Consider the following 26391-nt stretch of genomic DNA (forward strand, 5'->3'; position numbering starts at 1 on the left):
GATCTCATCTCAGGTTCATATCCAAGCAATCACTAGTGGTGGTGTCAAACGCAACCTCACTGCAATCTTACCAATCTCCCTTCCATCTGCTGGCAGGGAGAGAGAGAGAGAAAGAAAGAAAGAAAGAACGGTGCAGACAGCCTCTCAACACATGATAAGAGGACCAGAGAGGATGATGAGAGGGATAAAAACTGATACAGAGATAGAAAAGGTGACGTGTGTTCAGATTGTCCTTGCACGGATGAGTGTGAGTCGAAGAGCGATCATCACCATAGCTTTGACAAAAGGCGGGAGGGTGAAGGGAGAGACAGGGATATACAGGCTGTGGACAATAATAGAAACATTTACAATATCATGAAATAACCCTGCAGTAAATACAAATTCAGTGACAAAGAATAATGTTAACTAAACTGCCAAAAACACGGTCATAAAAAAGTACAAGTAGTACAATCCAAACATTCGGGTGCCTTAGAAAAAAAAAAACAGATACCAAATTGGTATTTGCTGCAGGGAAACTGCACTGAAAAGTGTTCCTGTTATTGTGTCCACCCACTAGTATGTGTAAGAGAGAGAGGGCAGGGTTTACAGAAAGGAGCTAGTGGAAGCTGCTGCTACTTGAGGAGTAATGACAGGGCAGTGAGCCCATAATGTTCCTCTAAAAATAAAAAGGGGGGCTGCATATTAATCTCACACAGGGAACCGTACTGGTGCTCCCACCTCTCATTTACCTAGCGGGAGGGACGACCATAACAAAGCGTTCCTCTGAAATTCCCAGACAACTTTATTCAGCAGTTATTATTAATGGAAAAAGAGACAGGGAGGAAGGACAGAAGACGAAAGGAGTCCAAGGAGGGAAAAGAACGGCGCGAGACACAGTGAGAGACAGAGGGAGAGGCTGTTATACCACCTTCACATCCACCTATCCCCGTGAGTATAAACACTTCCACACTCAAACACAGCAGACATTCAAAACAAAACAAAACAAAAAAAACTAGAAAAGAAAGGCTGCCTCTAGCTCCCTTGGGAAATAAATGGGAGTTTTGCGAGCACAAAATACAAAAAAATCTGAAAGGGAAAAAAAAAAAAATGACACCCTCATCAGCAGTACCCTGCAATGGCAGTGTGTCTGCCACATGAATCTGTTGGCGAAATGCAATTATCCTCCCTGACGGGGGGGCAAGCTCGTTTAGTTGCTGTTTGCCTTTGCCTGCTGATCATCAAGCGCCATTAATTAAAGCTTGCTTTGGTTCTGACGATTTATACATCAGACACACACACACACACACACACACACACACACACACACAGACAGAGACACACAGACTGATTATTCTAACACATAGTTTATCTTTATCCAGTTGCATGTCATTAGTACATGCATTTTCCCTTGCCTGCTATTTTGTATGCATACTAAAATAAGGTGTGATACTGGTGGTGAAAAAAGAAGAGGAAGTGATGATGTTTGAGAACAAGTGCAAATTACAGCATGACAGTAAAATAACTTCCAATTACGTTGACAAAATGGTTTATCCACTTTAGAAAACAAAAAAATAAATATTCATGTTCTCTGAATGATGGAGTTTAGACAAAATGTTGTTTTTAAAGTGGCAGATCAGATGCAAAAGGTGGAGGGGGGCTTTAAGTTCTGTGACCCCTGTGTAACTGGCTGCTCTGGGCTAGCTGCCAGATTTACTCAAATATCAAAACACACTCACACACACAGACAATCACACATTTAAAGCCCAACATCAAAGAGCGCTAATGAATTCATGATTAGCACCACACTCATACACATACATTTCCAGTATCTGGAACTGTGTGCAAAAACAACCCTGTGTGTGTGTGTCTGGGTTTGCGTGCATTACCTCCATCTGTGAGAATGAATATGAGCTCAGTCTTTAGAAAATAATTGGGATGTTTCTGTTTTCCCGTTTAGTTTTCTGGGTTCTTAAAAGCTATCAGCAGCCAGCCAGGAAGAATCACATGATAACTGTAAAACTACAGCCAAAAAAAAAAGGGAGCCATAAACTGCATTTACATTTATAAATGTGTGGCGTCACCAATTAAGGGCATTCTCATGTTTTGGGGAGCAGAGAGGAGAGGGGACCTCATCGTAAACCAGATGAGGGTTTTTCTATTCTGTCTCTCATACATGCATTTAGTCAGGCTGTCAGAGATATTGCACAAAACTTCAGACAAGACACAACAACCCAGTTGGGTTCAAAGATCAACTGCTACAAATTGCCCTGTTTCAGACAAAGTATTTTGATGCTGCAAAGCTAATTTCAGGGACAACAGTATTAGGCAAAGCTATTATGGATATGTCAGGAGCCATTTTCCTTTGGCAAAGATTGTGTAATGGGAGCCGAGGCCAGACATGACAATTGAAGGAGACACAACAAAAAGCACGCTTCGACAAAATAATCTCCTGCTATTTATACTCTGATGGAGGGGAGGCATTTATGTTGAAGAAACGACTTGGAAATGAAGAAAATGTCAAAGTCTTTGGTAAACAGCTTAACTTCTCACAGTGTAAAAACATTTAAAAATAACTATCACATTCATAAAAACACTATGAGTCAAATGGGATTAGGAGATTATGAGTAAGAAGTAGGGTAATTACACATAATCCTTTATATTCATTAAGAAAAAAAAAACTGATTTTCGCACACTTATCTAACGTAATCTGTCACAGGGTGAAAGGAGGCGAATGAATGACGGCGCTAGCACACAGACGACAATTAAGACGACTGCATAACAAGTAAACAGACCAGAATGTGGCACAGAAGCACAATGATGACAAAGATTTAAGAGAGACAGAAAGACCGAATGTGGAGAAAAGTAAAGTTTAATAGAACCCAGCCGTGGAAGTGAAAAGGAAGAAAGGTCAGGGAGGTTTCAGAAAAGTAATGGAGATGTTAAGAGCACGTCTTGCTCCAGTTGCAAGAAGGTCACTCACTGCTGTGTCAATTTGCTTAGAATGGGGAGATGGAGGGAAAGATGGCTGGAGGCATACAAGGATGTAAGCTAGTTATAGTTAGAAAAAAAGAAAAAGACTCCCTCATACTTTTACAGAATGTTTTATAGGTGGCATTTTCACTAGAAGAGATCATACCCCCCTCATCTTGAAGTTTTGTTTGCATCCAGAAATATTTATAATGTATTTTAATATTTTGCCAGTTCCCTGCAGTGCCTAAATAGTACGTAAGTTATAGTAGTATATATATCATAGATGGTAGCTTTTAAAGTGTGGTTTTATTTGGTTAGTCACTGCATTTTAGGAGTAATTAGAGCAGCTACCTATACCATACTGTGGACATAAATTGGAGTTTTCTTTTGCTGTAATTTTTATTTATGTTTTACTTTTTGCTTCTTATTGAAACCAAGGGCCCTTTTGTGGCTTTTGCACCACTGGGAATGGCATTGCCAGCCACTGTCTATTACAGGCATGTGTCTTTCTGGTTGACATGATTTCAGCTGGCAAGGGTCAGGGTGGTGGATTGCTGTTGTGGTACTTTTAAGGCTCTCATGAACACTGCTTCAGGCTATGCACCTGCTCTTATGAGACGGCTAAACTGCCACTATAAAGGTCTGCTTGGCAGCTTGGTTACATCTCTAGTAACCTACTGCTTGTCATCTCATTGGTTAACATGGGCAGTTGGGTGGAGGGATTTGGGCTGTGTGAAGTATTAATAGTAGTAGTTGTACTAGGAGCAGCAGCAGTAGTAGTAGTTGTAGTAGAAGATCAGTATTGTATCAGACTCAGTATGGGACTGGGAGTTAGAAAAGAGCAAAACAAGCGAGTGAGCCAGAGAAAAACAGAAAAGACGGAGGGAAAGACAGTGACACAGGCAGACGAATAAAAAGAAAACAAGCAGACAGAGATGTGTGTCCCAGATCAGTGGATGTACTGACTGGAGTGCTGAAGCACCCCACCCCTCCCCCAAAACCTCCATCCACCCCCTCCCCTGCTGAGCTCTGGCACTGATCAGAAGAATAAGCGTCACTCTGCATCGCAGCCACACACTGGGACTGGAGGAAAACATAGTGTCCCTGCACTCACCCAGCATAATCACACACACACACACATACACATACACATACACATACACACACACACATATACACACACACACACACACACACACACACACCCAGACCACAACACACACACACACACACACCCAGACCACAACACAGCAAGACACACACTCCAACTTGACACTTCTGCATACAATACACACAAACACAGCAAGCTTACAGGGCAGGAATGCCCCCTCAACACACACACAAACTGGCGATGTACCTTGGCACCAACAACAATACATTATGCCCCCCCACTAAAACACTGGCAAAAGCCAAATTAAACTAGAGCAAAGTAAACTGAGCCTTTTTAGCTTGCTGGTGGCTGGGGAAAAAAACCAAAAAACTCAGGCCTCTGCTCTCCAGGCAAGCAGCTCAGGAGAAGCTGCAGCTAGGAGGGAACCCAAACAACTACAAATACAGTGCCGTCTGTCTGCCTGCAGGAATCAGAGAATTAGCAAGGGACAGAGAACAGGAGGATTCACGACTCATCATTACCATTTTGGCAACCTGAACATACACACAAATCCAATTATATATTACTTGAGAGTATAGTCAAGAATGTATGAGCCTAAGTCGTATGAATGCAGACACATAAAAGCACTAATTCAAAGCTCTCAAGGGACTCAAGCTAAGCTAACAAACATGCTTAAATAGCATGGACAAATATGCTTGTACAGTTAAGTATGACCATGTATATCCATGAAGCAAGCACACCTTTTGGCTAAAATTATAATTTTGCAATAATTTACTTGTTTTGGTTTTAAGAAACAAAAGTAATACTATTAAACTTGTGTTTTTTTACTTTTTCTGGTGGGCATTCGAAAACTGGTGGCCCCTGACAATTGTTTTCATTCTTACACAATAATTAAAATTATTACTTTTGGGGGCAGCTTTTCAGGGGAATGACAAGAATTAACAGACAAACCAAGGTGGATGAATGCCTTTATAATAAGCAGAACAAATTAAAATGTAAAATAAAAAAATAATTACCCTATCAATAATAAATAACAGCCCTATCATACACACACACACACACACACACACAAACCTGTAAAACAGACAAATAGACTTAAATAATGATGGAGTGATCAGGTCTAACGTGCCTATCAGGCTAAGCTAACCCCTGCTGATACACAAAACAGATGGCACACTCATCTCTCTCAGGAAGGAAGCAGCAGAAAAAGAAAAAAAGAAGGACAGAGAGGATAGAGAGAGAAGGCGGGGTGTCCTTGGTTACATCAAGACGTGGATTAGCAGCATGGATTACTGTCACCAGATACCCTGTCTAGATCAGGGTTGGGAGGTCTAATCCACCACAGAGCTGTTGATATTATAAAGAAAGCCTTAGGATTGTACTGTCAACTGGGTACATATCATATGAATGACAGCAAACTGACTAAGAGACTGACATTATGTACTACAAATGTAGCAATCAACCCGGTGTTTACAAGCGTCAGTGTGACATAAATAATACATTATGTTTCATTATTAAAGTATTGAGCTCTGATTCTGCACCTACACCCCATGATTTTATACCAGACAGATTTTGTGATTCATGGCAGCAGTCGTAATAAACAGACCATGTTGAGGAGGAACAATGTCCAACTATGTGTGCCAACTATGACTGGACTGCACTCTTCAAGTGTTTTCTTCAGTCTAACCAGGGTTTGGTTTATAGAGACGTGAAGTGGCTACTGACTCCTTGTGTATCGAAGTAACAGGGTTGTCACAAACTCCCATGACAACAGTGGGAGTTAGCAGCAAAAAGAGGCAAACACGCAGAAAAAGTTGAAGAAATGTGTCCTGAAAAGATACTATATGAAAGAAGCATAGCCAAGTATAGTGAAGCACTGATCCAGTATAAGTGTGTCAAGTATAAACACAATTTCTGTGTCACACATATTTGCTTGCTGTCCATCTCTCTGTCTCTCCTTTTCACTCTCCTAGAGTGAGTCAGAGCATTTCAAAGAAGGGGTCTAGGCAAAGATCCAACTGGACAACCCCTCTGGATTTTAGAGAAATAGCTGACATCTGCCCATCCCCTCTCCTCACTCAATCTCTTTCATTTTTTGCCACTCCTTCTCTTTCACCCTTTCACATCTGAGAGTTACTAATCCTCCCTTAGCAGGAGCAAGGCCCCTTCAGAGTGTTTTGTGTACAGAAATAATAATCTCTGCATTGTGCCTTTGGTTACAATATCACTGGTGACATTACTACACTGCAAAGAGAGTGGGGAATGAGTCCTTGAGGTAGTACAGCACTCAACAGTCCTTGGTTCCAAAGTAAGGTCACTGAAACACACACACACACACACACACACACACACACACACACACACACACACACACACACACACACACTCTTGGCTGGGGCTGGGCCTTTGTGCGGTGGGTGCTGATGCAGGCTGAGATTGGTGGAGTGTGTTATCATCAGTGCAGATCAAGAGGCTCTAATGTCATTATGAGGACTGTTGAAGAGCTCACTGGCCTGCCGTCAGCGCCTCGCTCTGATTGGGTTAGGCTGTGACTGACTTCCTGAATAGGAGGGGCCTCTGTGTTTGACAAAGACCACATAGCATTGACCAGAGAGGGCCATTTAGAGGGTGAACTTAATGAAGCTCTGGATTCAATTAGGATGACTGAGTCTCCACGAAGACACACAAGCAACTCATCAGTGAGCATTAGGAACCGTAATCACACAAATGATGTTAAGAAAATTATTATGATTGAAAGAGCTTCATCTTCAATTATTAATTAGCTGTATGAATAAAAGAACAACAAAACAACACACAGTTTAACAAAAGAAGGTGTAAAACAAGGTTAAGCTCATGCCCACTGCTGCATACCCAAGTTTGAAACCTTTTGAAAAGTAATGCTATAAACAATCACTTTCTAAAGATGGAGTGTTTTCAACAAGCTTAAAAATTCAAATGAGGATGAGGGGAGCGAAGCTTTAATATTTCCCTTTAATCTATATTTAAACAGAAGCACACATGACATATTTTGTGTTAACAAAGAAGATACCCTCTCAATCATCCTTCTGAACTGCCCCCTAGTTAAAACCATGTTGTTCCACAGAAGCTTGTTCGGAATCAAAAGGCAGATATTTTGCTGTAATTACGATAAATGTAGCCAAGAATCCTTCTTAAATGGTGTTGCTAGGCACTGTCTGACAGCTGCTTTCATAGAACAAATTCAAAGCCTCTAGCTCTCTGTCTCTCCTTTTCCATTTCTCTCTCTCTCTCCCAATTCCCTTATTCCCCACGCTAACGGGCAGACAGGAATGCAGGGCCGTGTAGACAAATCAGCTCTCGCTTCCATCGGCTGCCGACTGGCACCATCTTAAGTCCCAACACGTCCTTCCTCTCTTTCTCCATCCATCCATTCTTACTTTTCTGTACCTCTTCTCCTTCCAGCTCTCCCTCAGCTCTTCTGCTATTCCCCCCCCCCCATCTCTCTTCTGTATCCCTCTTTACCTCCCTTACCCTTTTCCTTTCTGTCTCATCTTTGGTTTCCAGTATCCCTTTTCCCTCTCGACAAAGTAATTAATTATAAGGAGTTGTAGTTTGCTTGAAGCTGGAATGACTCTGGATGTTTTGCTGCAGTATGAGAAACACTGAAACAAGACACGTCAGGGCGGTGTGCTGTGTGTGTTTGTGTGTATGCCTGTGTGTTTTGGTCAAAGAAACAGAAATGGCTTTGCTGTCCGTTACCTTCAAGGCAAGGATTTTGTTGTGCTGCTGCTCAACAATCATAATGGAGGACTTGTGTCCATCTGAATTAGAGCACTTCCTGTTATATACATGAACATGTTATGTAATATTTTCATCTGTCAAATATTGATATCATTGATGTTCATTGCCTCAGAAATCCAGTGGTGGTTGTGCTCAAATCTGAATCAACAGTGGGAGAACAAGCACAACGTCGCTCAATACTGACAACTGTCTACACAGAATACACACAGACACACACACACACACACACACACACACACACACAAATGCAAATACAACCAACAAACTCTTCTTCAGGCATCCACACACATACACAGGCATGGTGTATGACCTATGAGCCTTTAATCTTCATGCAGTCAGGCTAGCTGAGTTGTGGTAAGACTTGATTTCCAGCAAAGGTGACACCCTTAAAGCTCTTCTTTCACATTAGCTCTTCGCTCTTCCTCTCTCCCTGTCCCTCTCCCCTTTTCCCTGCCTCTCTCGCTGAGCAATATCCAAGCATGTCAGTGCCACTGAAGCAGGTAATAAATCAGGAATTATAACACTTCATTTTGCACACAGCACACTTTAGGCCCTCCAATCATAACAGTGGAGGTTATGTGAATGGGGGGAGTGAGCTGGTAAAGCCTCCCGACTAAGGATTGAGGGAACTGGCAAGAAGGAAAGACAGTTGTATGTTCAATGTAGAAACTACAGCACAAGTCACAAGTCTTGGAATGGCCCTTTCAAACACAGAGCAGAGGTAAAATAAGTTTACTATGAAATGGGACTGGTGATCATCAGGAACCTACAGCAGAACAGAAAGTACAAAAAGCAGATTAACAGCCATGCATATCACCATGTTATCACAATGTAAAATGGTCATCCCTCACTGTAAAATAAGGTAGAGAAAAGTCTAATTTCTGTTTGGAGGGAGAGGGGAAAGGCTGAACTCTAACTTCACAGAAGTTTTGAGTTGGAACTGTGAGTTGTTTCACATTAAAGCACAATAAAAAACGGGTGGGTTAACAAAAAGGGAACTGAAAAAAATCGCAAGTGAGAGAGAGAAAACAAATATTTCAAAGATGACATTTTCACATGTCACAGGAGGAAAAGCACATGTGTAGCTAAAAACAACAACTATGACTTTGTTCCATTAAGCCATGCCAGGTCTGTGGAACTGGAGCACATCAATGCAATTGTTGTTGTATTAATGTTAAAGACACGAAACCTTCCCACACACACATACACACACACACACACACAACAGCTCAGAGCCTAAGGGTCTACGAGTTGTTTAGCTGTGGCCCAGGTTGAGACAAGCCCAGAGACTACTGGTGTCTTGAGGGAAAGCATATGTAAATTATCACCATGACATTTGAATACCCTCAGATCCAGACCATTGGCATCACTCAAATAGGATAAAAACACAAATGTGTATGGTTTGTATTTAAATGTGGCCACACAGACAGAACAAAGGAGCCCACAGAACTGCCAAATGCCCCACAACAACACCAGTGTCACAGTCTTGCACAACACATGCTTCTATTGTTTAACTCAAACTTTCACAATATTTCAGGACAGCTGTAGTCACCATTGACTTGGCATCTCCTCAAAGTAATCCCTTCAAAGACTTGATATAACAATTTCCACCCTTTCATGTTTCCATACGAGAATCAATTATCAATCAATTATTATACATCACACCCAGTTCCACACATCCACTAATACTTAATAATTTATTCCACTCTCAGACATTGATAACACTGTCTTCTGAATGTTTTTTATTTCCAACTGGTTACAGCTTGTGTGGCGCCAGGGGGAAAAAAGGAAAAACCTTTATCTCCACATGCCAAAATAACTGCTTCTGAACTCACCCATTGGCTAAATCAGGTTTTCTGGCTGAATTGCCGTAAACAGGATCAGACCTGCCCCAGTTCAGATGTTTCGTCATGACAAATGAAGCTGCGGATCACCAACCATTGACCACACAGTCAGTTTCACGGTTCCTTTTTATTCATTCTTTGTATCTATCCATATTTATCTGTTTCTCCCTCAAAATCCTTTTTTCAGTGACTTATGTCTATATCCGTATCTGTCTGTATTATTGCTGAACAGAGCTAAATCAGACTTGACCCTTTGAGATTAACTTCTAAGACATGAAAGCTTGATAATTTAGAAGGCTTTGTGGTGATTACAATAAAATGTTAAACTGCTGCTTTAATTTTTCTCTGATACCTCACTCAGCTTCTAAATTGTTTTTATAAAAGTGTCTTTCAGGTACGCAACGGCCTGTGAAGACAGTAGGTGAGGTGTGGAAGTGTGTAACCAAATGTGGGGCTGTAATGTGTGTGCCTGTGTGCTGTGCTGAGCTCAGTACAAAGGACAAAGAATAAACAATTGGACAAACACAGTCCTATTAATCCATCCAATCTTATCCCATTCCATCACACACACACACACACACACACACACACACACACACACACACACACACACACACACACACACACACACACACACACACACACACACACACACACACACACACACACACACACCATACAGGAGCACCATGCACATCTGTGAACCTCATCATTGCAGCAGTTGATTTGGTTTGGTCAAAGCGCATGGATTACAGCTTTCCCTTATAATCCATAGTGGTGATGAGGAAGAGTCTTAAAGATTTCAGCTCTGGTTTACTACTCACAGCTGGAATGAGGTCAGTCCACTGGCCTGTAGTGCCCTTTTAAATTGTTAATTCCTTTGTTCCTGTAATTCATGTTTAACTCAATTAAGTAAACTCTCTACTAATCCACCAAACTTAGACGGAATCACGACTTTTATGACTTGATAATTACAAAAGTACAGTAAATTTAGAAGAAATATATACATTACACCTAAAAATCATACACCACAAAATAAAGTAAATCAAAACATGTAATTTAGGCACAATGTCAATAGAGAACTGAACTCTGAATTGGATTTCACTGGTGTTCATGGTACTGTTTTATGTTTACACCTAGTAGATGCAGCTAACAGTGCTGGAGGCAGGGACGTTGTCATATACAATACAAGCATGTCTATCATCTCTAATGTACCTCTGACGCTGTCTTGGTCTTAACTTTGCAACTGCCTCAATTAAAAAGAAAAATATGACCTTACTTTCGACACTCTTTTTAGAAAAAGTACATGTCATACCTTGTCATCCTGTTCACATGCCCATCCAGTGTAAAGTACCTAAGTATAGGCGGCCATGTGGGATAGATGGAGAATGTGGGACATGCTAGTGAAGACAGAATGTCTACACCTGCAGAGACTTGCAGCCCTGCGGTAATGGTCTCAGAAAACTGAAAAATGAGCAGTTTGACAGGATGTGTCAAAAGTGCCCTTCCAGCCGCTGAGATATCCCATTTTTAAACACATTCAGCAAATGGTGCTGTATTATAACTACTGCCTGAGAAAGAGCAAAGAAAGAGAGAGAGAGAGAGAAAGAAACGACACAGGCACGACAAATGAGCAGAAGTGAGATGTGGATGTGTCATTTCCCTAAAAAGGTCAAAGTAAAAAAACAAGAAAGTCAAGAGTCAATGTATTCACATATGAGAAAGTGAAATAACACTAATGTAACATAAGAAACAATGGTGATTAAATAATGGGATATCTAGGATGCTCCCCAAACTAAACATCTTCACACTCCATTCCAATTATCTCTAAACATTTAACTAATGTGCACAAGTGCAAAAACATTTCTCCCCGTTTGTCATTCTTCTATTGTCTAACGAGGAAAGTGTGCGTCTATCTAAATTACTAAAACTAATATTGTAATGATGCCAGTTATTGTGAATAATTGTCAATAATTATAGTGAAGAGTCGCCTTCGGGCTTGTTATGAAAATGTTGACAATGTTAGTATTTAATTGATTAGTTGAATGATGCACCATGGTAGTCATTCATGGAGCAGATGCATGGCAAACTCAACTACAATACACCAACACATTCATACAGATTCTGCAGCCTATATATTGGAGCTGAAGGTGCTGTTGCTAAGGGTAATACACACACTAACACACAGCCTACACATATGTGCGCCTATTTCTCCTGCACTGTGCTTTACTGTAAAAGAGAAGGGTCAGAGCTTAACTGTTGCTAAGTAAAAAGAGTGAACTGGCAGGTCAACGGAGAGGATGCCCTTGAACTGATGACAGCATCCACACGGGACATACAGAGGCACAATCTGAAAAACATCATGTAAGGCTAAGATAAGTGAGTTAGACAGGGTCTTTTAAGTTAGTATACCCCATTATTATATTATATTTGATCTATACCATACGATTTTGAAGGTGTTTGTGTTGCATATGCAAGTGTACTTAACACAAAACAAATATATGCTGTTGGAGTTCAATTATATTTTTTCTTGTTTTTTGTGGAAACTAATTATATTCAAAAATGATTAAATGTGTGGGCAGGTACGTGTGTGTGTGTGTGTGTGTGTGTGTGTGTGTGTGTGTGTGTGTGTGTGTGTGTGTCAGGAGAGTGTCTATTCAGCCATAAATCTGCACCACAAGCCTAATGTCAGTGTCATACTTGGTCTGTGATATCCCAGGGCACAGAAAGGCATCTGAGAGGAGGAGGGAAGAGAGGTCTAGTGGGACGAGGGCCATGATTAAATGATTCACAGACTCATAAATCCACTCTGTCATCATTCTGGAAGAAGCTACAGACTCATTCACACTTTCTATCGCTTACACACATGCACACACACAGATTACAAACCACAGGCAGTGTACAGCATCACAGGCGCACAATCCCCACTGCTACAGGATCCCCAGGCCTTGTATACTAGCATCACACTGCCCACTACAGAGACATGGTGCAACTTGTTTTCAACTTGTTTGCTGCAAGACATGAAATGTACAGACATCACATTAGAAACTTGAGTAGAGTTGCAAAACAGCCTTGTTCCATTACTGCTGCCATTGGTTGTTGGATATGATGGGTGGGCTAATGTTGGAGAGAAAACAGAGCTGTCAACAAGTGTGGGAGTTTTGTTTTTTTTGGTTTGTGGTTTGCTTGTGCCCCTTTCCAACTGAAAAATAACCACTAACCCAGGACTGGAGTAGTCCTTCATGTAGTAGAAAAACTCACTCTCTAGGAACTGGGCTGCTTGGCTGCCAAAGAAGAGGAGGTTGAAAACAGGCCTTTATGCTGTGTTCATGTCATATGGGATGGATGGTAGAACTTGGATTTCCATGTTGACTTGACCAACAAGTTGTGTGGGGATTAAAGTTTGCATTACATTTGGGTTTAATTACATTGATGGTCAACTTTGGTTGATGAGAGGCACCCATATTTATTCTTGTTTTCAGGCATATATTAAGTGGCAAGTTGAATATATGGGAGCTTACAGAAATATCTGAATTTCCCAGTCATAATCACAACTTTGATGTTGATATGAATGCTATTTACAAATTGGAAACTCATAATTATGACAATTACAATGTGACATGAAGACAGCATTAGGACAGAGGTATGCCTTTTTGTATCTATTCAAAATACAATGGTCAATTTTAAAGATATGTGGACAAAATTCATGGATTCAAAATTCAGGTTTATTTAATTGTCATTTACAACGAAAGGTTGTAGCATGACATTTAGATCCCTTCATGCTACTAAAAAAAAATATATATATATATAGCATTAATTTGTAAAGTTTGAGACACTTAACAAAGACGCATTCTCTAAGTGTGTCTGAGAATATTCTATATTAACAATGTTTAATTTGCTTTAAAAAAAACATCCAACTGACAGTTTTACAGCAATACTGTGAATTTACAAGAAAAACCATCCTTGAACATCAACTGGAAATATGTGTTTGAGCCATTTCACAAACTGAGAAATGGGTAAACTGAGTTCAGGCAGGTTTACACTCCATTACATGCATTTCCACAACCCCTCCCTCGCTCCCCACTGTTTGTCTCCCCTCAAACTTTCCCTCTCCCTTTAACTCCATCCCTCAAAGCCTATGGCATAAACACATCAGACAAGCTTTCTAGCCAGCCGTCGTTCACAGTGGCAAGTGAGAGGATGCAAATTGTTATCCAGCATTTTACCTCTCCTTACTCTCCTCCTCCCCCTCCTCCTCCCCTGCTTTCGTCTCTCCACAGTTGGTCATAGCCGTTTTTATACTTTGATTTTCTGCAAGCTTTACCTCATTGCACTGCTTTTCCCAGAGACATGGAGAAAAACCTCTTACACACGCTGACTTACACATGGACAAACACACACACAAACACACACACACACACACACACACAACATAACTATCTGGTTGCCAGATTTGCCGGTGGGCCCAGAACAACCCAATCAAAGCTCAGCTGGAAGGACTGCCATGACAATGCAGAACGGATGGACACAAAGAAAGGGGATGGCGGAGGGTGGGATGAAAACCTCTATAAGAACTTAGTGTGCTTTCTCCACAGTTACATTTGTAGACTCAGAGAGAAAGAATATGGCCTTTTTGTGTGCCAACAGAGAGAAAAAAAGTCAGAGGGAGGATGCTTGATGCAATACAACAAAGTGGCTCACCTTTCCTCTTCTAGTGTGTCATCTGGGGATTGGAGTAGTGCTGATGTCTACAGCAACTCCCAGGGCTATGTGTGGGAGGTGGCAGAAGAAGATGTGTGCTCAGGCTTGGTTACAACAGCCAAAGACTCCATATAGATACTGTACTGGACATCTGATTTTTAATTTGATTTTTTTTTTTATGCAATCTCTCACTCTCTGCCATTTCTTTTCCCTTTATGTGGTGCATTAACGCTGAAATGACTATTTGATCAACAACTATTTTAAAAAGGCACTGGTTCCAGCTTCTCAAATGTTAGGATTTTAGTTTTAACTGCTTTTTTAAAGGTAGTAAATATACACCATTGTATATCTTTGGGATTTGGTGCTTCCAATCACATAAAACAAGCTATTTGAAGACAACAGCTTGGTCTCTGGGAGCTTGTGATGAACCTATATTAACTAAATCATTAATCAGCAAAAAACTGACTGAGTGATAACAAAATAATCAGTGCAGCTCTATGGTGCAAAAAACAGAAAGGTAGTGTGAGCACCAAATAAGCCCCAAACTACAAACACTCCATTGTCACATTTTTTTAAATAAAGAAGAGTGGTAAAGTGTGGTAGAGCATCTCAAAACCCAGGCAGTGTAACAGTCATGGTAATCAGTGCTCATAATGTCAACAAGTATTTGTGCCTGTCTCACACTGCAGATAAAAATGTTAATAGTGAATCTTCTGAGTCCAGTTACTGTCATATGAAAGGTCAAAAGTCCATCACAGTATCAGCCCATCATGTCTCTTCAGTGCCTCCTGCCACTTTTCAAGACAAGCACAGCAGTGAGGACAATTTCTGCGGAGGGGTTCTCAGTTGACAAATCATGTTGCCATAGGAACACTGTTAGTTGCGTGGGTGGCAGGTAAGGATGGTGTGTGTCACTATAGTGGAAAGATTTAATAGGTCCTCTCTACGCTGAGCAGGAAGAAGGCAGTGAGCTTTCAGCGTTCAGTTTATGTGATTATCTGTCCTAAGAATCTTCACAACAGGGGAGGCAGTGAGAAAGGAGGACACAAATCAAACATATCAGAGTTGAGGGATGATATCATGTGTGAGTAACTACATCCTGCAGATTAACCAGGTTGATGATTCACCAGTTTGGGGAGAGACAGAGGGGCTTTCTGGGGTACATCGCAAAACTTTCACATTCCAGTGCAGTCACCCTTTTCCTTCCAAGTTTAATCACAGCAATCAAAAATCAATACCCGTCAGTGATGAAAGTCCGAGGCTTAACCAGAATAATAAATGAAACACGTTTTTATTCCAGGAGAGCAACAAATTTCTCCCCAGCACTTGGCGAGAGTTGGGCCCTGGCTAAGAGTCAATCACTGCATTCGCACAGAGACAAGCCATTCCAAATCCCATCAACAGAAGAAAAAAAAAATACTCAAGAAAGGCAAAATCCCAAACTCAAAGGGGAGTAGCACAGAAAGAAGAATAACACGAAAACCCAGTGTAAGCCTTGTTAAATCTCTCTGTAACATCCCCAACATTATGCTGCTAGACTATGATATATCCTGAGGGGAGGGGGGAGACAGGAGAAGGTGGGGTGATGGAGGGAGGGTATTACAGTAAAGCAGATCCTCCCCCTACCCATCCGCCTTCTGGCTATAGCACGGCAGGGGTCCTCCCTGAGCACGCTGTTTCACAATTACTGTGGTAACACTGCATACTGATGCCCCCTGACACCACTGACACTCGGGCCAGACAGGAAGTGAGAGAGAGAGAGAGAGAGAGAGAGAGAGAGAGAGAGAGAGAGAGAGAGAGAGAGAGAGAGAGAGAGAGAGAGAGAGGGGAGACAAGAAAGAGAGGAACAGAGTGTGTGTGGGGGTGACAAGAGTGGTGAGACATATCATTAGCTTTAAATCATCTGTTCCTCCCAACAGAGGATCACTCCTGCTAGGAAACAATATTATACTGAAAAAATATAGTAATCAAAACAAAGTACTCACATTCTCAGTATATTTTACTGTCTGCACTACTCAATGGGGCCAATAGGACACCACCAGGGGTCTGAAAACACTTCCTAGCAGCCCTACAGTTCTGTAAAAACAAACTATTAAATAACAGCATAGTCATTTTGTAGTACTGGTCACATAGTCTTTTTCCACAGCAAACCCTGTAGACAGCTTAATAAAAGCTTTGTGCATGCATCTACCAAAACCTTTTAAAGTAATGCTGGTGTCCCTTTTCTTATTTCTGAGTGTTGGTGCCCACAAAAGTCACTGACCTCTTTTAGCATCTAGCGCTGTAAGCACTGATCCTCTATTCAAGTTTTTCCCGAAATACAGCTCATGTCACTCCAGGGCTCCTACAACCAATAAGGTTAAAGCAGGGTGGAGTGTCAAGAGCGTACCTACTACCATCAACAAACTGACATGAGCTGTGGCATATCATAGTACAACACATTAGAACTGCATGCTCAAGTAAAATACCAAAACATGTTTGTTCCTGCAGTCTCACTTAAAGAAACCCTTACTATTGAAAGACTGGAATGATCTGAAAAAAGCCCAAACATTAGAGGAAGTATCTGCCTGAAAAGAGTCCCTGTGGGATAAATTAAAAGCCATTAAAAAAAAAAAAACATAGTTCATATGCTGGTTGTAGGTTACATGATAAATATTGAGAGCTCTGAGGTATTGTCTTATATGGATTAATGAAACGTGTGTGCATGCATGCATGCATACTTAAGCATGCGTGCCCATGCTTCTTTGCGACAGACAGGATGAAAACAGAATTAGGGGCCTAATCCTTGTGTGGACTTAAGGCGTCGGAGCGGGAGCAAATGAGAAAGAGCGAGAGGGGGGAAAAAATGCCCCAAGACCGTCTGCAATTTTCTCATCATTTCATGCATCTGAAACAAAACTAATTTACTGCTTGTCATGCTCGGCTTGGCACACACAAACATAAGAGCCAATATGCACAGCGTGTCACCTGCCGCTGCATCAAAGAGAGCTGTTTATATATCAGACTCATGGCTCCATATGAATCATACAGACCTGGGAGAAACACTTAATATGGTCTTATCAAAAGGAGCAGTCTGGCAAACCCGCTGATACATTGGTGCCTTTCCACATCTCCCTGATTGCCATCTAAAACAGCAACATCCCATGTCTCCTCCTCACTTTATATCCCGCCTCATAGGTCATCCCAATGTCACAGCAGTGTGGAATTTTTTTTACCCAACCCCACACACAAACACACACAGATAAAGTTATGTGCTTGGCAGTTTAGAGTGAGGCAGAAAGATATGGACGACAGAGCTGGAGGCAGAAACAGTCAGAGAGAGAGAAGGATTGAGAAAAAGATGAAAGGAAGCATGAGAGAAGGCTGGAGGCAGAAAATAAAATTGGTGCGACTGTGATATAGTAGCATGTACATGTATTGGGCCCCATTATAAAAAGGCACGTGACAGCTTAATAGGACCCTGGCTGCCAAGAAGAAAAAAGAAGTTCTGAACAGCAGGGTATGTGCTATATCTTCTCTGAAGGCGTCACACATATGCTGAGTAAACTATTCAGAGGAGAACAAAGGTTCTCATTAAATTGGACAATGTGACGTGTATTGATTTCTCTCCATAGAATCCACAACGCCTATTGTTTGGAGATCCTCACTTCAGATCTCTGCTGCCATTGCTGCGGCAAACATCAATATGCGGCTCTGTGGTGCATTACCAAAGGGTTAATTACATACTTGTAAGCAATTACTCTCTTAATGTAGCATAGAATCCTCCCCCCAAATTGGAATTTGGATCAAAACACATCAAGCCGTCAGTCAGTGATAGCATCTTTCTAATATAGTGTCAACTAAAACATAATAGAAGTTGAATCTTACATGTATATGGTGTACAGGGTTTGAAGCCTACTCTAAGGTCAAGTCCATACAGACAAGATAACAAAGATGAGAGGTTTTATGTGGCAAGTAAAGGTCTAAGAAACTGCAACTGAATGACTATAATTCAAAATGTATTTTCAGTTATACTATACATTGTTAAAGCTCTCATCCTAAACAAAAATACTTTATGACTTTCCCAACACTCTATATTACTACAGCCATTGTTAAAGAATCATGTGTCTAACTGTCCTAAAATATGGGTGGCAGATTATGGTGGGAAGAACAGTTGGTGACACAGAAATACAATTTGCTATCTTCTCTGTGGTGTTTGGTGGCATGGGAGAGGAGGGGGGGGGGTCTTATTGGACACTAGCCTGCGTCTGGTAGTCCTGTCACAGCCCGGATGGGGTTTAATAGTGTGTCTGTGTGTGTGTGTGTGTGTGTGTGTGTGTGTGTGTGTGTGTGTGTGTGTGTGTGTGTGTGTGTGCATGTGCGTGTGAGAGAGAGAGAGCGTGAGAGAGAGAGAGAGAGTGTGAGTGAGTGAGTGAGTGAGTGAGTGAGAGAGAAAGATAGAGAGACATCAAGTGAGAAAGAGAGCAACAGAAAGAGAATGAGAACAAACAGAGAGCTCTATTCAGGTCCGATCCACAGACACATCATTCATCTGACATCACGATACATCTCTGTGACCAGAGTATTCGTATAGGGCCTCACCAGGCCAGTTACAGATGCATCATTCACACCCACACACAGACACACAAGCACATATCTTGCTGAGTCTTGCCTACACTGCTACAAGGCATTTATATCACTATGGAGAATCCTTCTAAGATTCTCCATTCATACTCATTCATAGTTCTCCCCTTGACATGAACACATTGCAAAGATTTTCTATGCAGCTTATTCGTATAAGTACACTGTCCTCAAATTGTAATGAATGTCTTCACTGCCAAGGTTGGAGTGAGAGTTTATCCATTAGCAAGCCATAATATTGACAGGGCCGTGCTCTGCAGGTCCAAACTCCAGCCTTGTAGCCGTAACATTGGCCGACAGACAGGGGGTAGTATGTCAATGTGAGGTGCTTACAGGCCGATAAAGGCTGCTGTTCCAATTCCTATAGGCAGCCCTTGATGGACAGCACACGGGGAGAAAGGGAGAGAGGGAGGGAGACTCATGAGAGGGGGAGAGTGAGTAGTGCAAAGTGCTCTTACAGCTCTTAAGAGTTTAGAACTGAGCTGGAATTTGGTGAAAGGACAAGGAGGCAAGACACAGATGAGATAGGATTATCAAACTGCTCAGGACTAAATGTTTTTCCCTTGAGACCTTGACAGCAGCAGAACACACACAAAAACCCACAAGAATACACATCCTCGAAGACGACAAGCACATAAATGGGAACATTCAGGCAGGAACGAGTTGAGATCCACATTAACACTGAAAAATAAACTAACACACAGATGCACACAGTCTAGCTAGCCCGTCAGCCCCTGTCACACAGACAAGCAGAGGAGCTTCAGCCTGCGGTAAAAGAAACTTTGCCCTGCGAGTAACCTACTCTACTTTACGTCACAATTGCAAGCTACACACAGCAACTAATACACCACATATCAGCCAGCAGTATATGTTGTTTGTCAAGTTTGTTTTTTAGCTGTCCATCAAAGAGCCATCAAAGTGACTCGGGTGGCAAAAAGAATGAAATCCAATAATATCACACTTACTTCCTTCACCGCACAACTAAAACACATGTAAATACTATAAAACATCTTCTATGGAAAGATGTCTTTATAATTAATACGTTAAAAGTAAAATGTGTTACACATGTTAAAATAAACATATGGACCTTTTGGTTAAACATCTAATAAATGTACCAAATATAATATTAATCTGGCATTGAAGACTAGTATAATGGAATCAATCTATCCACTGCACCAGCCTGTGAAGCCACACTGCCCCTCATGGTATTTCCAGGATACAGCCTCGTCCCTACAGCCACGCTCTGTTGAGTGTGCACTAAACAAGTATGTAAGCCTTTTTCTTGGAAAAAAAATAAAAAATAACCCACACATCTCAAAATGTATCATGGCAGCACTTGCAAGAGATCTGCAACAACAACACAATGGTGTACATTAAGTATGGAGTTACATCAAACAGCATTTGGAAGCACAACACTGAATTGATGCATTAAGTCTGGAGTGCAGGTGGATAGGGGGAGGGAGAAACCAGCAGAGGGGCTCAGAGTACTCAGTGTGACTGCTGTACTAGGGAACTGTATTTTGCATAGGCTGGAGCAGCTGCTTTCTGTGCATGAGGTGCAAGGGAGGGTGGGGAGGAAGGGAGGTGAGGAAGGAGGGAGCGATGGAGCAGGAGAGGGACAAAGTATAAAGGGACCTACATCACACTACATGGTTGAGACTACAGCGTGTGCTGAAGAGCCTGCACTGTTACTCCCCTTGCCTTAATGTCTAGAAATCAGCTCAAGCTCCAACAAACCGTCCCATTCAAGTGCAGATGACACTGATGGCAGGAAATGACACACAGATACGCTGTGCCGAAGGGGATGATTAACCTTCTGTACGAGGATGTAGGCAAAAACCAATGTGTTGATAACAAAGTAAGATACTGTGCACAGAACAAATGCATTGTTAAGACTGTGCTGACCGTAACACTATCCTAAACACTGAGCACTGAGGAAAAATTACTCGGCATTGCTCATCACCGCGACTCTTGGCTCACTCCATGTGGCACAACTCCAACACGGGAAAAAGTGCAGAGCAATCAAGAGGAGGGTGTTCTATGTGAATGTTGTCTCTCCAAATAACTCCAAATTGTCTCAATAAATTAAAGAAAATCAAATCTGTTTAACTGTAATTTGGCAGTGCTGTAAAAATCTAGCCTACATTTGCTCTTAGTGTGTCACTCAATATTCTGAAAACAACATTTACAGACCACCACAACTGGGTTTATTAACTACTCAATACAGAAGGACTTCAAGGACATTTAAGAAAAAGTACACAGGCACGAACACAAATTCACACATTTGGCTCACTTGTCTTCTTTATTGCTGTATCAAAGCAAAAATCCTTCACATAATGTTTTTCAATAATATTGTTTTTTATAAAGAACAAGTTAAACCTTAAACTACACACAGTATGTGACCCTAAAGGATAATTCCATTACGTAAGATAAAGTCGCATTAAACTCAGTAGCCTACTGCATACCACAGAGAGTAAGTCCCTGTGGACGTATTACAATGTTTTCTGTTAACTGGAGTATCCCTAAAGTCAAGCCCTGCGGTCAAGTTCAAAGCTTGGAGAGGAGACTGGCGAATCCCAGCGATCCTGGCAGCCACACGGGGATAAATGCGCCTGTTAAGGTTGATTTTGCGTACAAGACGCAGTTGACACAGATACTCTTAAAACGATACATGTGCGACTCACACTGAAAAATATACTACTAAAAATATAGTCACACGCTGACTACAAGGAGCTGTTTAAAAGGCAAAGCCACGAGAAATGATGAATTGTGCAACTGTGAAACCCCGATACTACAAAAGAACCCGTTTAGAAATTTTCTTCATAGTACCATGCTTGAATAGTTTCAGGCTAGAAGTCATTCCGACATGGCTCCCCACAGATCCAGGATATGCCCCAAAACTGCATGAATTAAAATAACTTTTTTATTTTTTTTAAATAGAAAAACCACGCTGTGTTCATCATTCTAACTCATGTTTCATCAGCCTTTTAAATTTAGCATCTCACAGAATTTACTGTTAAGCGTCTTGGCAAAACCATAAAAGAGTATCTGATAGTTTTGTCCATTTCCATGATTTAGAGCAGAGCCACGACTGAAATCCCAATTGCAGCCAGAAGTCTACACGCCACTAAATGCTAGTCGTACTCACTGGGTTTATCCCTGAAGCCACTGCGTAAATCCGACGCGGAATCCCCGACACATCTTCCAGTTTTTAACCTTCAGGAGTTTAACGCTACAAGAGGGATACGCTCAAATTTGGGCATGCAGCTCTCTTTGGCTTACAGTGAATGAAGGGCATGGGTGATATGAAGCGCCAAACGGAGGGAATCCAGTCAATATAAAAAGTCCCAAGTTCAGAGAAACAGCAGGTCATTGCATTTTTCTGCTGTTCGCCCCCGGGACTAGTCACACGATCCAAATGGACAGGTTCGAAATGAAACCCGCCCGATCGCCGGAGTGCGCAGAGCGGGCATGGCGCAGCTAGAACAGGTGCAACACGCCTCCGTCACCTGGCTGGTGCAGTGGCAACCTCACACCCCCCCAAAAAAACTGTCTATAAATGGCACCTCGGCACCCCTAAAAAACAGCACTGGTTGGGGAGGAAAAACTAACGTTGAGACAAGCCTCTTTCCTTACCTGTAATCTATGCAGATATCACTTCACAGCCGCATCGACACTGCGGATAAGAGGCACGTCCAGAGCAATCCCCAACTCCTTTTACTCCCCCCAAAAAATGAGAAATGCTTAGAATAATGTTATATCCTGATCAAACGGCTTGTCCACTTTAAATCCCCGGTGGAGGTGTAGTCAGAAGGCGATTCCTGCACGGGAAAAAGAAATAGCAGCAGACTTCCAGCAGCATCCCCGATCAGCAGGACTCTACTACGCCGCTCTGAGCTCTCTGAAACACCGGGAGCTGCACCTCCCAATCCCCCGGTGAGGACGCACTTGGTATGCCGTTGGAAAAGCCGCTGCGCCGTATGGGATACCGCAGGAGGCTGTGCTTGTGTGCGTGTGTGTGCGCGTGTATGTGTGTGTGCGTGTAGCGAGCGTGTGTGTATATAGATGTGACTCAGTGCGGTGCTCCTGCTCAACTGAGGTGCTGAGGGTGCTGCGGCGGAGTGCGAAAGGAAGAGAGGGAGTGCGGGAGGGACGGGGAAGGAGAGAGAGGGAGAGAGAGAGAGAGAGAGAGAGAGAGAGAGAGAGAGAGAGAGAGAGAGAGGTGCGCTGCCTCAGAGTTTGCAGCTTCGCGGCGGATCTTGATGCTCGGGAGGGACTGGGTAGATGGCGCTTCGCCCGCTGCAAGAAGCGACTGTTTTTTGTTTTTTTTCACCAAGGATCCAGACCGGCCCGCAGTACCATCTCGGGTCTGGATGGGGCTGCGTTTTAGGGTTACAACTCTCTGGCAAAAACCCTGACCACTATACAATACAACAAACAATTTATTACTACCATAATCACGTTTATGATCTAATTCCCTTTGCAGACGGCGACAAATTGCCAGCTTAAGGGAGTTTCACCAGTGTCCAGTAGCCTTTATGTTGACTTCTTTAAAAACAATCGTGTAGACCACTTTTAAGAAGAAGAATTTTAAAAAAAGTTGATGTTAAGGTTGAACAGCTGCACCCTTTGAGGGGATATTTTCACCTAAGAAGAATATGACAGAGGATATGAGATTAAATAAGAGCTTATGTTTTGTTAAAATGGGAGGTTTATGTGAGGTTTATGTAATGCATCTATCCCGTTGAGAATAGGATTTGGCAGTGCCAAAGGGGAATTTACACAAATACGCTACAATACCGGGGTGAAATGATCAGATCATCGGATTTGAATATCTAATCGCAGGATCATTTAAAGATAGAGATTAGGCAACACAGCAACATAATTACGACACTTGCATAGTTGTAGGGGATTAGAATCTGCATTTTTGTTCTTTGATGATCTTTTAACATGCTTCAGGAGTGTATCCTCCCCCCATACATTTTAAGCAATTAATATTCTAAAGGCCTAATTATGTAATCATGTCTTTAACGAAATAAGCAGTGTGGGGGTACAGGAATAATGCCCTTTTCCATAAAAGAGGCTCTTAAGCCTACTCCTTATCTTCATATAAGACCATTTAAAACCAATCCATCAACAACTAAATATGTCGCACTATATTGAGTCAATGCTGAGGTTTCTTTTGTTTTCATCTCATGAGATAACTACCAAATTAAGCCCTGCTGGCCTGGTGATATTGGTATTTCTAACAGGCAGTGGCATGGTAGAGGACTTTGGCAATGGGCTCCAAAAAAAAAAAACAAATGGAAAAAATGAGCATGACCGTTTATCCTATATCCTAGCAACTCAAAACAAATAGTGTGAGCTCGGGGGTGTGGGGTCTTTTGGGGAGTTATCCTCGTCTGCTGCAGCATCCTCTCCGTCCCTCTTTCCCTCCTCCTCCTCCTCCTCTCCCTCCCTCCCTGCGCTCACTTCCAGAGCGTTTCCTCGCTTTGAAACACTGCATCAGAGCCCCACCTACAGGCCAAAGAAACTTTACAGCCACTGACACTGACAAATAAAGCCGAGGCAAAGTGCCTCACCGGCCCTGTTGACCACAAGCTTTTTCCTTGGATTTTAACTTGGTACTGTACAAACCTTAATATGATACAAATGTGATACCAACATCACAGAAAAGTTAGGCCAGATGAGTGATTTACAATGACCTGCTGCCTCATAGAGTCTTCATGCAAGTAATATTAGGGTTGAGAAAAGAAAGAGAAACATGATGGAGGACGAAAAAGTAGTAATAATAGAATAGTCAGTCAATATTAGGAGGATTAAAGGGCTGAAAGTGAATGTTTAAACATGTAAGCAATGCCTCTTTTTTAAAAGCAATACATATTAACGAAACAGGTTACTGGCATTAATTAATTTGGTTTAGGCTAACCACTACCAAGATGGCGCTGCCTCAAAAGCTTCCCCCAAAACCACCACCAACAGTATCATTCAAGACCTTACTTACCTCGAAAAGTCTCCGCAGCTGTCTAACAAATAAGTTAACTCCGGTGTTCAAACTCATGTCTAGCACTAAGTCAAACGCCAGGTGAGGCGTTAAAGTAAACAACTATTTAGGTTTAAGCAATTTATCGATTGTAAACAAAAAAGGAAGCGACGTATCATAATTAACACCATCTTGGAGTCACGTGACTATAATCTCGCCCACCTGTGTATTATTTTCTTATTCTTTTATTTCTTGCTTTAGTGACTAACAGCTCACTTGTGAAGCTTCTGCAAAATAAATGCTCAATGTAAAATTACCACAGCGGTACACACTTAGCTACGCCATAGTCTATTGATTAGTGGAGGAACATTTTATATAAACAGGCTTGATAAAAAATTTAACCTAGAAATGAGCCTGCAGACATCACTTTGAAAGTTTTACTTTGCCTTTAGATATCTTTAATTATTTAGAATGCGTTATTCCTCGCTGTATTCAGTATCATATATTCTGTATCTGCTTGTTCAGACACTTGGTTGAAGCTGTGATGGCTATATGGCTTCAGTGCTACATCAAATGGAGATATTGAGTCTCGGGTATGTTTGTGTACACATTTCCCTAAAAAATTCCGCCTGACATACTGGAAACTTTGGGACTTCTACCAGAGTTTAAAATAAAGTCCTGTGGGTGTGAAATGCTTGGCCAGACCGGATGAGTTTGTAAAGATGGACCCACTGGTGGGACTGGATGGCCACTCTGCTTCTTGCCAGGGTAACACTTGGTAGCTTTTGAAAAATCAATATAAAGAATTGGATAAGATAGCTTTTTTGTAAACAAATAAACCCATGAAAATAAACAAAAAAGGCTTTTTAACTGTCCAATGTCACCTCTGAGAAGGACTGACCTCTTATAAATCAATTCACACAATAAACAAACAATAGCTGTGTGTTTGGGGGTGGTCGCTATTCGACCAAATCTCTTTGACAGGCCATTGATTTCCGTATGTCAGATCTGTGCTCATTTATTATACTTTGGTCTTCCTGACAGACTCTGAGGGTATCTCTTGGAGTCATTTGAAGGATGAAAATGCATAGATATCCACAGACCAACTGGCTTTATGTAATTATTCAACACAAGCGCAGCGCTAAATCAACAGTCTGTGGATCTCAATATCAGATAGCTTTCAAACCTCAGCAAATCAATAGTGCTGCAATCTACAGTGACAATAGTCGTTCCATGAAGGGTCAGGATCACACGACCTTATAAAATTAATGTTAAGGTCACTGGTCCATGAGTAAATCAAACATGCTTGGACCAAATGATAATGGGTCTGTATAATTATGTTTTATCGTCGGAGTTCCATATCTGTGTGCTGCATGAGCATAAATTAATTCAATCCAAGGACA

General features: G+C 41.7%; 1 protein-coding gene across 2 annotated transcripts in view; it reads right to left on the minus strand.

Moving 5' to 3' along the window:
* plxna4 (plexin A4) overlaps nt 1–23138 on the minus strand; it is a 227703-nt gene extending 204565 nt beyond the window's left edge. The window contains exon 1 of one of the 2 annotated variants that reach the window (XM_051391941.1): nt 22642–23137. The gene's annotated coding sequence lies outside the window, so the exon portion shown is untranslated. Of the gene's footprint in view, nt 1–22641 lie in introns of both variants that reach the window. The other variant, XM_051391943.1, reaches the window with a different exon arrangement.
* Nucleotides 23139–26391: the final 3253 nt, after the last annotated feature.

This window comes from Dicentrarchus labrax, unplaced genomic scaffold (assembly GCF_905237075.1).
Source record: "Dicentrarchus labrax unplaced genomic scaffold, dlabrax2021, whole genome shotgun sequence".
NCBI lineage: Eukaryota > Metazoa > Chordata > Actinopteri > Moronidae > Dicentrarchus > Dicentrarchus labrax.